This window comes from Branchiostoma belcheri, unplaced genomic scaffold, assembly GCF_001625305.1.
Source record: "Branchiostoma belcheri isolate BF01 breed outbred unplaced genomic scaffold, Haploidv18h27 scaffold21, whole genome shotgun sequence".
Classification (NCBI taxonomy): Eukaryota; Metazoa; Chordata; class Leptocardii; order Amphioxiformes; family Branchiostomatidae; genus Branchiostoma; species Branchiostoma belcheri.
The window spans coordinates 3173201-3189344 of NW_017803602.1; positions in this window are offsets into that span (position 1 = coordinate 3173201).

Genomic DNA, 16144 nt, shown 5'->3' on the forward strand with positions numbered 1-16144 from the left:
GTATGTCTCAGCTCTTCGCGGTGATTTAAACCTTCGATCTGACGGAATCAAATAAGGGAAGGAACAGCAAAATCGATGGTGTGTACTTGCTGAAGAAGAGGCTGAGCGGTGTGTAACAAGTCTGTGAGAGACTCTGCCGACACAACACCAGTGTTTGAACGCCTTCCAAAACACGATAGCGCAGGACGCAGGAGTCGATAGGTTCATACCCAAGGGGTTGTCTTCTACCGACTCCCCGTCAGTCCGGGAGTTCCTCGTCTTCCACCTGTATTGACAGAATCTGTTTTGATGAAAAGGGCTTCCCTGTGCGTTTTCTCTGCCTGCCTCTTGTGGGATGACAATCTAAGGTCGGAGGACTAGAAGGGCGTTTTTCATAGCATCCCTTCTTGTAGGGTGGGGTGGTTGAAGGGAAATATTGTCAGATGTTTTAGAGTACATTCCCAGAAAAGGAACATTTTGGAGAAAGAAAAAAAATTAGGACTTACAAAGGGATTGCTGACAGTGGTGTTCCGAGATACCGACTCCAATACTTACCTACGTTAACTTACTTTACTCTCAACTATTACATTAAGCTGTTAATGTAGGATTGTATGTATGTTAAGTAGATAATCAGGTAGAAAACGTATGGTCAGCAATCTCATACGGTTGCACCTTTCTGTCCTGCTTGCTAGTTTGTGTGTGTGTGTGTGTGTGTGTGTGTGTGTGTGTGTGTGTGTGTGTGTGTGTGTGTGTGTGTGTGTGTGTGTGTGTGTGTGTGTGTGTGTGTGTGTGTGTGTGTTGTTTGTTTGTTTGTTTGCTTGTTCTCCAAATTGCAAAAACTTTCGCAATACATGTCACTGAAATATGAAACATTTAACTCATTCATTTCTACATCTACAATAGAATATACTGGATCAATCTAACAAATGCTTTATTTGTGATACTGGCGTTTTCTATATGCTGGTATCCTTTGTTAGGAATAGTCGATGTCAGGACTAGACCAAAGTAGGTTTATATTGTAGTTGACTGTTCACTGTACGACTTATCCGAGGTCTGGCGAAGTTCGACCCTGTTCTGTTCAAACAACCAGTTTGTGAATTCCTCCCGCATGTAACGGTCTGACTCCGGTGTTCAAATACCACAAACGCGTACAGAAGGGCGACAAATATTTGCTCAGAGACTTCAACAAAGCAGCGGCAGCCATGAACTTTCGCCCCTTTAGTTGGCAGAGTTCGGAGACTGTGGAACTAGGAATACCGAAATGAAGTGATCGATAGTTTCGTCTGAAAAAAGTGGCCTGAAAAAGTCCTGTCTGGAAGCCCGTGAACAATGTCTGATTGCCAGGCCTTTGTTTGTCGCGCCCTCACCGCCCTACAGCTAGATTGAAGTTCAAGTTAAGTCAACACTTTTTCTGCAATGAAAATCGTTCAACCCGGTTCTTTGCCCAGGAAAGCACCAACGTTCTTTTGTCAGGTTTTCCAGATATACCATTTACACAGCTGACATTTTACTTCTGTTTTGTGTAGTTGGTGTAGGTCATGTTTACCTATATACAAATCCGTCCAAAAGTACCTGAAAAGCATAAAACCATGTGTTAAGGTCCTACGGATTATGGTAATTTTGCCCTACTTTCTTTTTATGTATTGCTGTCCTTAACCGCTATTTATTGCGCTCTTGTTTGGAGGAAAATTATACCAAAAGCGGGTCATTTGTAGAAAAATAAATGATGAAATGTCAACTTAATTACTACACTATAGTGAGGTCCAGATCTAGATAATGACTGCGAGGATGATGCTCTGCATGTGTCTTCACATAATGACAAGTCGTGATGAACTGGCTATGATATAGTACTCCCATAAACGTGGTCAATATGCATTAGGTTTTTACATTTTCCCATCGATGGATCCAATTCAACATTAATAAATAAAATGGCATAAATACTAAATCACGTCTTAAATCATTTTTTCAAGTTTTGAAAACTATCATCATTGTGATAGAAAATATGCAGATCACATTATCAATGAGTTGGAATTTTGACATGCATTTAAAGGAAATGAGAGTTTTGTCTGTTGCTATCTATCCATTAACAATATATTCGGTTGCATGTTGTGCTTTTAAATGTCACAAAAGTACATTGAAAGTAAGAAAAGGCCAAAGTATCCACACACTAGATGTAATCACATCTCCACAACAGTTCTAACATGACATCTATCTCCTTTAATATAATATTTTGTTCCTGATATCTTGCAGTGTGACAACTGTTAGAAAACCTAGGTGAGCTGAAGGGTTTGAGACTAGGGCTGTTGGTACTACTGTGTGTTGGAAATGTATCTTAATACATTATATTTTCAGCTATTTGTCTCTTCTCTGTATTAGTACTATACGGTTTATACAATTTATACAGGCCTAGGATGCTAGGGAATTAGGCAATGTATGCAGAAAGTTGATTTGAAAAAAGAAAGATGATAAAAAGATGACCTTCAACAATTTATACCATGTTTTTATGCTTGCCATATATTGTGGTCTGCTGGTTTGGAAATGTCATACGTTACTCGTTTGCGTATTTCCCCCCGTCCCTCTCATATGTCCAAAACAAGATGTCAGCTATCTGGTACGGATATGTTGGAGGAAATGAGTCGGTATGTATAGCTGGGGGCGCCGGGGCTGTGACCATACCCTGTACGGGAACACACGAACCGGCCCGCGGCCCGGGAACATACGGTAGAGCGTTTCAAATCTTCCTGCAATGGTTTCCTCAGAGCGACGTAGCCCTGGCAAATAGCGTTTCAACACAGCTGAAGACTGAGGGTCATGCTTATTTTTCCATGATTCGTTCAAGAGATCTATCTCTAGATAATACAATCGTACAATATTAGAAGGGTGTATCATATAAACAAAGAGAAGTATTATGGTTGCCGCATCCATGTGCTTTGTCATTCGGCCTCATAGTAAATAACCAAAATAGGCGAGAGTATATTCGCTGAATTCTGTCTTTTTTATATTCTTCCTGTTACATTCTAAAAGCCCTAAAACAATTTCCGGACATCGATCGAGAGAAACACATTTCAGCGTTGACAAATGTGACAGGAAATACGCCCATCCTTTCTCCATACCGATCAATACGTACACACAACTGCGCCGAAATATCGCCTGCTAGATTTTCTGCCTTTCTCCCTCTTTCCATAACTCCGAAATTTGATGTGACCATAAAAATTTGAAAATATTCACAGACATATCTGTCGCATTTAGGTGTAAAATACGGAGAGAGAAGCTGTAATTTCGTTTGCGCGGACCCAGAGCGCCATTGTTACCCAGGCACCGCATTAGCCACTGTTTATGGGCATATCGCAAAAGGTCAAAATTGTATATCTCCATACATGGCGATGTACTGGTAAATAAGCACCGCATAAAGCAGTAACGATAATGTTATAGCTGCAATCTTATTTCTACTCCGAGGTTTCCTATATATATGTGTCGTCGCTGCATTTCAATGACCTACAACAAAATCGTTAAGGAGTTATCTATAATTTCTGCATCCATAAAGCAGCTAGTGAATTACTAGCAGATCGGGGAGGTATGGGGATGGGTGATTGTGTGTAATTCAGGCGCAGTAAATGTGGGGTCTACATTAACTAGCGCTAGTCTCCAGGCTGCTGATTCATATGAAATGTATCTGTGTGTTCTCCGGCTGCACGTCCCAGACATATCTGTGTGTTCTCCCCACATACAGGTGATGTGCCGGTGGTTGGGTGATGTATGGGTGTAAGTAGGCTGTTCCGGGCCAGCCGTGTTAGGGGTGGTTATCATTTTTGTGTTGGTGGGGTGATCAACTTTACACACAATCTCTCTGCCCGAGTTTATCGGCTGCCATGAGTGTAATTTCCCGCATGCCTACCGCCTGATCCCGTGAACTGGCACGAAGTCCTCACATTAGCGGGCCCAATCTCCTACCACCAAGAACATTAAGCCGGGCATAATCGCCAAACCCTCACAAGAGCGATTATACCACGAGCCCGGTGTTGGTTTTCCCATTTGCCAAATGAGCCGAGAAGGGGGTCGTAAAGACGAGATAGACTCTTGGATTGATTTGATTTCTTCGTCAAAGGCCCCAGTAAAATCTAACACCCGTTTCTTACATTACCCTTTTCAGGTAGTACGCCTTGCTGAGCCCTGTGCTATAATTACCAGCGATGCCCACCGCTCCTTTGATCGGTACCTTCCTTAGCGATGACCCTGTTTGATGACCAGAGATGGTCAGTGCATGCTGAACATATTTTCGGGCTACTTTTCAGGAGACCTGGCGAGTTAAATGATTCCCGACGCCTCTCCAGCCTTAGTCTCCCAGAATAGAGATCATCCAACAACTGTCAATCAAATCTGCCTGAGCGTCACCAAAACCGCATCATCATCCTGTGATGACCCTAGTTGCACATACCTCACATATGTTCGTCTTTTGTGATTTTGACAAACAGTTTTGCTAGGCTAATCCACCGTACCGTGCTTACCGACAATTCCGTCTGTGTTTCTAAAACGGAATGAGTGAATGGGAATGTGTGCCGGACCTTGCTGTTGATAGTGGCTGGGTTACAGACATCTTTGTTCACATTTCAAGCCTCAATGTTGATTCAAAACAAAACAAAATTGTAGTATGGTGTCATCACCAGTGTTTTAAAAATCGTCCTTTTCCAACACCTTCAATCTAACTATGCTATCTACCTAGTCTTGGATTGCCAGGAACGTATGCACTTTCTCTCGTATTTATTATCACTACATTTTAGCTTACCTTACTCTTTGTAAAGAGGAGTTCAGGCGTTCAAACTTTTAAACTACTTGCTGCTAAGAATGAAATAGTTTAGTTTGACAAATGAGTGTCTGTATTTTGGGAATGCAAAGCGTTGTGTTTTGCTTGACAGGCGCTTGCATTGAATAAGTGGAAATGTTGGTTCTGGATGCACAGCCTTGTTCTACATGAGTGTAGCTTTCACGACTTGTCCCTGCGCTTCAGATCATTTTTGGTCTTGTTAGCGTTAGCCGGCTTCAGACAAAAATAGATATTTTAATAGCTCATTACTTTTTTGAACTATCTATATATGCTGTTGAAAATATGATTTGTATACACAGTGCATTGAGCGCAATAATATTGCTGTGTTGTTGTTGTCTTCACAGCCTGATTGGTGCTGACATTATGACAACGTTAGGCCTGTCTGTAACCATTTGTACATCTCTAGTCATATTTTCTGATTCACAATTTCCCCAAAATATATGACATATATTCTGTATAATGTTTCGTTCAGCATTTATCAGATAGAATGACAATATGTACAGCCAACGCAGCACAATAGCGCAATCCGGTTTAAGGGAAACCTGTCCTATGTTTTCCTGCAATCCAGGTTTAGAAAGGCTATTTTCTCCTAACCACAAACTCCCCAATAGAAGGCAAAGTAAAGGAAACGCTGTGTAATTTCACCACGCTTATCTAGACGTTATAATGGTTGTCAGAATTCGCGACATTTTGCCCCCACGTCGCTCCGCGTTCGTATTCAAAATATGCTTTTAGTGTCGGGGTGAGGAGCCCTGCAGACCTTTCGCGCCATTTTACCTCCGCATCTCAATCTGATGTCGGTTGAACTGAGCACTAATTACTGCCGGCCTTCCTCGCTCAAAGATGCGGAAAATCAGCTACAAAACGAGAGGGCCGCTAGTTTTGATCTCTCTCGGTTTGAATAAGCACGCTCCCGTAAGACGCCAGCGCGTTTTTCGTTCGCACAAGCCGGCAGCCTTGAAATGAAATCCCCCGGCATCTTCCGCGCACCTCTTTTCCTCCTGCCAACATCCGCGCCTCACGGATATTAAAGAGGAGTCTATCATGATGAACAAAACAGAACGATATCAAAAGAGGAAAAAGATGAAAGCGCACACAGTTTAGAACCCATCTCCTTCTGTACCGTATAAATAGTATATTTCGGTCGCTATGTCGCTCCGTACCGCGCGGCGTGTGCAGGCGGCTGAACGGAGTGCGCATTTTCCCCATGGCCCCATCCTTCCACCGCCGTGCGGTCATGGCCTTCCACCGAGCGGTCTCGGCTCCATTTGCCGGGATTGTTCAGCTGAGGGCAGTGACAATGAACGGTCGTTTGAATGACAGCCTTTCACAAGTACCACAACAAACCCGCGTAATGACGGTGCCCTTTTGTTGGCGCTGCGTAAAATAGAATTTGTATGACATTTCCGCGCAGCGTGAAACTCCAATGCCACCATCTCTAACCACAATCCATGGAAACAGGAACATAGATTAAAGAACAAAATTGTCTCAATTTTTCTGATAAAACAATTGCTCTAATACCTTCTCTTTCTACATCACAGTCGTTTATTATAACATCTGAACAAATGAATTCCCGTATACTTTACATAGAACAAGAAGAGTGGCATATGTTGACGTTCCATAATGATATTCAAAGTCTGACCTGCTAGCAACGAACGAAATATTACAGAAAATAAAATCAGGGTTTTATCCAGTCAGCTTTTATTACAAATCGCATTAGCCCATCTTCGTGAGAATGGGGAAATTGCACATGTAGATTTCAACAACAAACAGTGGATATACCCTGCACATTACCTCTTACCTTTGACCTCCTCGCGTGCGTTCTCCCTCTAACCCGCTCACCACGTCTGCCCTTCCTCTCTAAAATAGCCCTTCTTGCACTATTTTTGGAAAGCTAGACAGGATCAGGTATTTTGAAGGATGTACAACATTCAATAAGCGTACAGTATATGGTTAAACATAACTGTCGCGGACTATACACGCCGCGGAATGTCACATTTATATATATTCGCCCAGCTTGTTTTGATCATGGCGGTCATGGTCATCAGACGTACTTTACCACAGTCTGGTGAACCTAGCCTTTTTATCCAACTCTAATCTGCTTACCCTACCATAAGATGGTTAGTGGCTCTTTGTACAGTGGATTCAGCTTTCAACAGAGAGCAAATTCGATTATCTCATCTATAGAAAAGGCCGGATGATTCGGTAAAATAGCGCGTATTTCTCCACATCACGCTACGTGTTACCACAGGTCTCTACTTAAATCTGATCCGTTATTTGACGTGTGCGTGTCGCATGTACCCGGCATACAGGCCGGACGTGTAGGCTGTCGGCGTGTGTTAGACTCAGTACACTTCACTACACAGCAGAACGGCGTCAGGACGCGAGCTTGAAGCTGAATTACCTAGGTGACCATGCCGTTCTGCAGCTGTTGCCAAGCTTTACCATATAATTATGCTGACTAGTATCAAACCCTGCATAAGTGCTGGTCAAATATAACATAATGCAATCCATTTGTGCAAGCTGTTTGGAGGACTAATTCTTTGAATTCTTCGACCTCTAGATCTGGTTAACGTTGCTCTCAAAGTCGTGCAAGATTGGTGTGTTATAAAGTAAACGAATGTTTACGTTTTGAGTTTTCGCCCGCCATCCTCGACACTTCATCCCACTGCTCTTTGTATTTAGCATCCGGGGGCACATTTACCATATAGGTCCTTACGGCGGATGGGCTCTTAATTCTTGATCGAAAACATCTTTCTTTGGTTTTAATCTATCTTGTCATTTTGGAGGAGGCTGGTCTTCCATGTTACCATCTAACGAAATCATTTTTAACGCCTCTTTTATTGACATATCAATTTCAGAGTCGAACTCTGCGGCATTTTGACCTTTAGGGTGAGGAGCTTAAAATTCTCTGCCAAAGACGGAGAGAAAAACATTTTTCTTAAGTTAACCTCCGGTTCCTGTTTGTGTCACTTGTGTATTATTGCAGCAGTGTTCTGTGGTGTCAAGTGTGGAGGAAGGTGATGTTTTTATATCCTTACTAGTGACGAAAGAAGCAGAGACAGTGCAGAATAACACTAGAGGACTATTTTGAATATATCCTCTCTATCGACAGATCAGATTCTGTGCCGGAGACCTTTGTCAGCCACTTTGACCTCGGGGTTACTGGCGTCAAATTCTCTGCCAAAACGCTTTCTCATGCGCTCTTTGTTATGGTTTTTACCGGGAATTGGAATAGGTCAGGCCCCGGGGTCTCCGTGCACAATAACTACACCACTTGGGACGGATTCCCCAGCGTGGAGAGATGAGGAAGAAAATAAGGAATAATTTGTAAAGAGCTAGGATAGTGTTTTGGCAATGCTGGGCAGTTTTTCTCTGGACTTGAATCATAAACATTGATGTATGTTTCAGGAGTTTAGATCTCAACCTCCTGTACTTTTTAATCATTTAAAAAGGGGCTTATGCTATGTTTAACCACTAACCTTAATGTTTGATGGTTTTAAGCACTTTTGGCGAGAGATGGAAGTGGTTTGTACCGAATTAAGACTTATCTATGTACATTTTTAATGTAGTGGATGGATAAAGCACATCACCAACGAATTTCTACCAATACCGACGAGTTTGTAGTTTTCCTTGTCAACTTTCTCTCCTGTGATCCTTTGTCTTGCCATGGAAGCGTGCAATCGTTGACCTGAGGTGAAGTCACAGGGATATTTTGAGGCGCCCATCTCACCATTTCGCTCGGTCATTTCCCACCGCCTATTAGAGGCTCGCCATTGCCCCAGGTGCCCCGTGCCACCGTAATTACCATTTCAATAAATATATGATCAACTGCCAACCTCCAAAATCATTCCAAATCTGCCCGTTATTGGCAGATCAATTTTGTCTTTCTGCAGTTTTGACCCCGAGGTGACAATCGACAAATTCCCTGCTTTTTTGGCTAGCTCCATTTGTAGGTAATTTTCTATTCTTTTGTTTTGTGGGTTAAGGCAGCGTTAAGGGTCTTGGGTTATGAATATGATCTCGTCCTTAGTCTGTCGCCTTTTAAGAGACAGACGCATATCAGACATTGGGACTTGACTACTGACCTAGTACGGAACAAAGTATAACACAACAGCCGGGAAACACAACATACATAGCTAGCGTTTCCAATCTGTTGACTGAACTAGGGGGCGCTTCAAAAATATGTGGAGGGAAGACCGCAGAGTCAGTGTTTGACGGAACTACCAGCCCAGTACCAACCCCGAACACCCCTGCACGGAAACTTTGAACCTGTGTCTGAAGATGATAGTCCATTCTCATTGCAAAATAGACATTTTCAGTCATAGTAAGACCCAAATCTTAGTCCTGGTGGGATGAAAAATAACATAACTTATATAAATGACTAATCTACCCACGTCAACGTCTTCATCTTTTTCTTGACCTTTAAGTCTTTTGTTAGATAAGAATGGCTAGGACTAACAGTGTACGTTCAAAATATATAAGATGAATTTTCATTATTGAAAATACACAGGATATTCGAATATGTGCTGAAACCCATAGAATAGATGCAGAGTTTAAAACGTGAGCTCTCCCTATTTCTAAGAAATCGCAAGCTAGTGTTCCATAACATAAACATATTTTCAACCATAACATTATTGGATCAACAAAGTGGGAAATATGTCGAAAACAGTATACCTTTATTTGCTTGCATATGGTTGCATCATTTGAATAGGTTCTTATAGTGGATATTTTCATCATTCAATACAGCCAATTCTTTGTTAGCATTGGTTTGAATGCCCTGTAAATATTACAAATATGTAGTAAAGTTGACTGATATTCTTCACTACATGTACTAAGTCCTGAGCGATTTAGTCCAGAGAAATAAACCAAGTTTTTTTAGCCAGCTTTGAAGCGAACAGCCCATGTAAATGGGCAACCGTTTTCGCTATTTGTTGAAGAAGTTAACATTGGAGTTGGTGAACTGCTGAGAGGAAGGGGAGGGGGGCAAGGGTTTCTCTCAAAAATGGACAGCGTAGTAAATTAATACCCAAACCTTTGACTTGTATAAAACACAACATCTTTCATGGTCATCTGCAACAGTTATACCGTCAATACTTCATTAATGTGACACGAAAAAATGTATAAAACAATGGTGCCACCGTTTTGTGAACTTTTGGTCCCATGATGAGTTTGGTAGCGGACTTTTTTGATCCACTTACATTTGATATTACTGTTGCCAATATGGATTAACTCGGTGTATATTTCTGAGTGCAGTTTGGAACATTTTACTGAAGCCACATTGTGATAAGTTCACAAAAGTTGTGGAAAGTCCAAGCATCTGTACCAGCCTGGTCACACCCACAGTGCCTGGTAGACAGAAATGACACATGGACCACAACTACTTCCAAGGCCAAAGATTGCTTATTTTCAGAATTAAGTTTCCTGGGGGAGGATCGCACATTAGGACTGTTTTGTTGAAGTTCAAGCAGGGAATTTTTCTTTCCGTCGACATTCTGCCAGTCTGATGTACGACAAACTGAAAAGTCAAGTACAGATGTTCGACGTAAACTAGGGAAGAAATATTTCAGGAGATTGTGTCGGAGGGAAGGAAAACTCGTTAAAACTGCTGGTGCTGACGGGAAAACCTGCCAGATGGAACGATTTTTTTTAAATACAGGAACAGCACAAATTGTATTTCCACCATCTCCCTCGCGCTTGAAGACATTCCGATTTGGTGCGGGTGACCCATAATCAGCAAACACGCGCGCAAATTGCGAGAGGTGATGACAGCGGCGGGGAGGGCAGCCGGTTTATTTAGACTTGACTTCACCAGAATCCGATGAGCGTGTTTATTATTTTATTTTCAGCGCCGTGTAATCGTTGTGGTGTGTCGGTTATATCTGGGGAAACATGGACAAGAGACATACTGATAGAACTCTGACCAGTTCTGACACAGGGCTGATTTTAGAGGGAAAAGCTATAGATTTTCTCTCCCATCGGCCCTGAAGCCTGTGCGGGGGTTCAGCTAGAAATGTGCGCGCTGTGCACATTTGCCGCGCCCTTCTGTCCTAGGTCTATGTCCTAAGTCAGTTTTTACATACTTAGACCTTTTGCCAAGAAATTATTATGTAACGGTAGAATTGTATATTAACAAAGGTCAATGTGCTGTAAATATTGATGTCTACATTATAGTTTATGTATACCATTTGACATTAATATGTTTGTTTGTTTGTTTGTTTGTTTTATGTTTTCAATCGAAGTTCTTAATTGACTTACATAGCTAAATCAGTTTTGCCAAGCTAACATTCATTCCAAACTTTCCCCTCGGATTTTCTGAGAGAAGAAGAAATCTCTTTTAAAACGCATAGAACGTGGTGGCAAGTTTCTGTTGACACTGGCAAAAACGAAATCCCGTCCTAAGTAGCTTAGCTAATGGCCTTTCTGTATTTTTTCAGGTTGCGTGAACTTGGTGTTGACCGTGGGGACGTGACTGTGGTGGCTTCCCTGGGGACGAGTCGGGCTGGTCGGGAAACATCACCACAGAGGGACTACTTTCTTTACAAACAATATGGTCGAACAAAAGCCAGGTAGAACCATTCCAAAACGTACATAAAACCGGTCAAAAAATTGTATTATCGTATCAAAGTGTGTATTGAGATAACCACGAGGCAATCTTTGTGTGAGCTAGAAACTTCCTAACGTATGGGCTAAGAGAACATTTGAATTGTAAAAGACATAATCATGATAGGGCTTATACTTGGAGTTACTCTTGAATGGTTTCGCCCACTCATGATACTTTTAACGTGCGTTTATACATTTGAGCGGGAATACGGCTATAAAGCACATACTGATATATTTTTATACGAATTGTACTGGCGTATGACTGAAATTGTAAGCGATTACAAGTATACCATAGAAATATATTACCGCAGTTTCGTTGGATTAGTGCCAGCATATTTTTGGTCCAATGTAACAGTTTGAACGTTATTTCTATTTTATATAACGGCCATTCACATTTGATATTTCACCAAATCCTGCTCTTGACAGCTTTGAAGTGAAAACAAACATCGGTTGGAACAAAACCTCATCTAGAATAAATCCATTTATTGACCCGATCACCCATGAGATTAGACCATACAAATGGACAAAAATCCATAGCAATATTTGCGGTTGTCGAAATGTGGGCCCCGACATTAACTGTAATGAGACCGTCAGGTGTGTGATTAATAAGTAATTTCCAGTTACTGATAACAGTTTTCTTAACATTCGAGTACATTTTGCTTGAAACCAAAATTAGTCGTATTGAAGTACGTTTTCAAATGTGATTTCAATTTTCAAAAGCATTCTAATGTTTGTTCTATAGTTTTCTTCTAGACTGACGCAACGATGCTGTGTTTTTGCTGTATGTGTTAAACAAACTAAACGTCTTGAAACAAACGACTAGAACATCAGCAAAGTAACTAACTGACCTCAAAATATCATAACAGTTAAGCCTTGGCTACATGTGATTTAACGTGAAATATCGCGAAGTTTTCTAGGTCGTCTGGCCCACATAGTCGGCGGGTTGTGTTTGGAACAGTCAAAGATGCACCGTTGAATTTGTTTTGACCAAGGACATTATACAATCTGTATAATGTCCTTGTTTTGACAAAGTTCTGAGAGCTCGAGGTATGAACGAGATTCCACGAAAACATTTATCTACACGTGACATACAGAGTGCAAAATAGACTGAAAATGTCTGAAAGCAACACAAAAGTGACAACACACTACCTTTGTAGGATCGTTTTATTTACAATAAACGGTATCACAATCTGAAAGTTTGTTGTGAATTTGGATTATATGTTCATATACAAAAAACACTGTTACAGGAAATTTTTTCTATGTAGTTCTGGTAGTGATGATGGTTGCAAGGGTCACAAACACTTTTGATAGTGCATGGCCAAAAAAGGTATCTCGCTTTGTACAAAAACAGGTCTCAAAGAAATTCAACGTCCTTTCAGTTGGCCCTTAGACTGCATTGGCAAATACAAAAATGGGCGTTCCTAACAAAACCTCTGTTTCCTGTCTCCTCGAGAAATAAGTTCACTAGCAACAAAGGGAAATGTAGTATTTAACACTTTTGTCTCGTTTGCCTATTTTGAAGAAATACCTCACGTCTGTGGTTTTCAACACAATGGTTGAAGACAACTAAATCAATTTTTCAAATAACGTTAAAAATTGTGTCCCTTCTAACGCTGTGACGGATGTTTTTGTTACTGTCCGTGTTTCAGTAACTTGTGGGCATCTATCACAACCAGTGACGCTGTGTTTGCGGATTGTAAAATCTGTCAGTAAAACGTATCGAATTACCATCATTACTAGTGTTAAATCCGGATAGAACTGCACAGTATTGACATAATATACATACATCATTGACTGGTCACGTGCGAGATGATGAAATCATTGCAGGAATGTTTGTTAAGGACTTTATCAACTCTCACCAATCAGATTCACGGTAAGAAATGTAGAAGTGCCATGTTCTTCAAAGCTGCCAGATTTAATTTAGTCTACATATTTGTGTGTGAATGGCCATTTTAGTATATGTTATTCCATTTTTTTGTTCAATAAATTTTCTGAAAACATATTATTGGCTGATCGATGTCTTCTCTGTTCGGTCATTTACTTACTTTCTATAAGGGAAGGGGAATCCTGGAGAACTGATCTGGAAAAAAAAACAGTCTGTATACTTTTATAGTCTAACAGTACAGACATAAAAAGTAGCTCAATATCCTTAAAAGTGATGAGTAAAATGATATTTGCAAAGTACGTCTATGCTTCATGTCACCATCCCATCCAGTTATATATTGATACAGCAATACGTGCAGCGACTTTTGTATGGTTTACAAATTACAAAATATAAATACGAAACACTTCATACAATTATACTTATTAAACAGTAAACGCTAGCGTAATCTACAGCATTATCTAGCGTCGTGGGTTGAAATATTAAAAAACATTGTATGTATTATTGTCCTAAAACCAAAGACAATGATGAGATAGAACGTAACGGAACTTTATAAGATCAATATTGGATGTCTTATGTATTGTTCCAATACCTGTCAATTTTCTAAATCTACAGTTTCTTCATGCCGTAACAACGGAAGGTCCGCTTACTGTAGAGTGCTGGAAAGTTTATCTCAAAGCTAAGATACAAAGTTGAAAGGTCTTTACGTTGTGTTTCTGCTCTTTGACATTTTGCCATAACAATATATGGGCACAAGTATAACAGCAGCACCTGATTCCAAGATTCAGGATTTGTTTTTTAATAAGCTGTAGTATTACTGATACTTGATTAAAATCAATTTACAATAAATAAAAGAAGCAAAAGGGCAAATAAAAACAAAGCATCGATAGCAATAGCGTATAAATGCAGATTTGAGTAATCTTTAGATTTAATGCATGTTAATTCATTGAAGCCTGGTAGCTAGGAGTTGACAGCAACTAGTACGCTCAACGTTGGCTTCACTCTTAAAACGGAATTATGGTCCTTTTGCTACATTTTATAAAATTTGTTTCTGTTTTGTACTGACAAATATCACAATATCACATATAGGACAGTCCTATAAGTGTTCAATGTAACATTTAACATTCGATCACAGGACATAATACAATGACAGTACTCTAGGACAGGCACTGATTGTTTAGTGTGCTATGCATTATTACTTGTGTCCAACAGCAAATTTATACGCCAAAGTATGGACTCATCGCTTACCCCCTCCCCACCTCCAGTCAAGGCCTGTTTATAAACTATCAACACCTGACCTAACCCTGGACTGGTCAAGGCTGCTAGACTGTTTACATATCCAGCCCTACAGCCGTGCGTACTGGCTAAAGTAGCCCTTTTTGTGTCTGTGTGATTGTGACACACACCATCTGAACACAGGGTGTATCTTAACGGTAAACTTATCCAACTTTCTGAAGAAAAAAATATATTGTGGGGTAACAAAAATCTAAACATTTAATTACAATTAATTACTACTGATTCGGACGAAATTATTTTTATTTTATTTTAAACTTACTTGTGACATCGCCACAGCACTCGACAATTGAGATGTTCGAGACATCTTCGATATGCAACAATACTAAATTAGATATACGTATGTTCCAATGTGATCGAGAGTGTGTGCGCGTCTCTCTATGTGTGCGCTTGTGTGTGTGTGTGTGTGTGTGTGTGTGTGTGTGATATGTGTGTGTGTGTGTGTGTGTGTGTGTGTGTGTGTGTGTGTGTGTGTGTGTGTGTGTGAGAGAGAGAGAGAGAGAGTGTGTGTGTGTGTGTGCTTGATTCAAATTCCGACAAATAAAAACCAACATAATTGTTACACATGTGAACGGTCATCCTTATCAACAAGATAAAATAGACGCTATTTCTTGGCATAAAAAAGATACGATTAACAATGAGAACTCTTCAGAGTTTTAATATAGAATAAAAGTGTTTGACTGCCTTTTAAAGAAAACGAGAGAAGTTGTCAGATGACGAGTGCTGTGCTATGTTGTGTCTTACCGTGTCGTGTCGTATGTTGTGCTATGTTTTGTCATGCCGTGTTGTCTTTGGCTGTGTTGTGTTGTGTTGTGTTGTGTTATGTTGTATGTTCCCCCCCCCCCCGTGTTGTACTGGCATCTCCCGCCTGACGACTCACAGGTGCCCAGGATTTCCCCGCCACCCCGAGGCCAGGGTCACGTGACGTCTAGGCACGTACAACCCTACCAGCCCTTGTTTTGAGACTTCTCCTCAGTTGAGCGAAAAACAACAAATATGTCGCATTGTTAGGAATGATTAATGACTGTTCCGTGAGGCGGAATAATCAGTGGGCTGAGGGGCGGGCACTGGTGCGCAGCTGAGCTCGGTATGAGGTCGTGCCAGAGGTGCGAGGTACAAAGACCCCAGACGACCGGTCTCTATTCAACCAATGTTTGAAATATCTCCAAGATCCTTGGCACAGAAATACTTGTGGGGCAACAACAATGCACAAAGTTCGTGTGGGCTCGTTGTAGCTTTTGAAAACCTGGTCAAGAGGCAGGCGGGTTAAGAGGGGGGCTGGCGGGAAAATCTCGGCCGATTGAACCTTCTCTCGTCGTCTGGAGTAGGGCGCGCAAACTTTGCCTGTTCAAATAGCCAGAGAAATACTTCACAGCGCTCATCTTGCGTCCATATGGTATTTCGATCTCTGTCGGCATCCGACACGGGTCACCAACCCAGCCAAGAGGAACGGCCGAGCTGGATTTGTACAGCGGGCTCTTCCCGACTGCGACAGTCCTCCCTTGCACTACCAGGCAATTTGCCTCTTCGCTTCGAAAAATCAATTTGCCACGGAACTGACACCT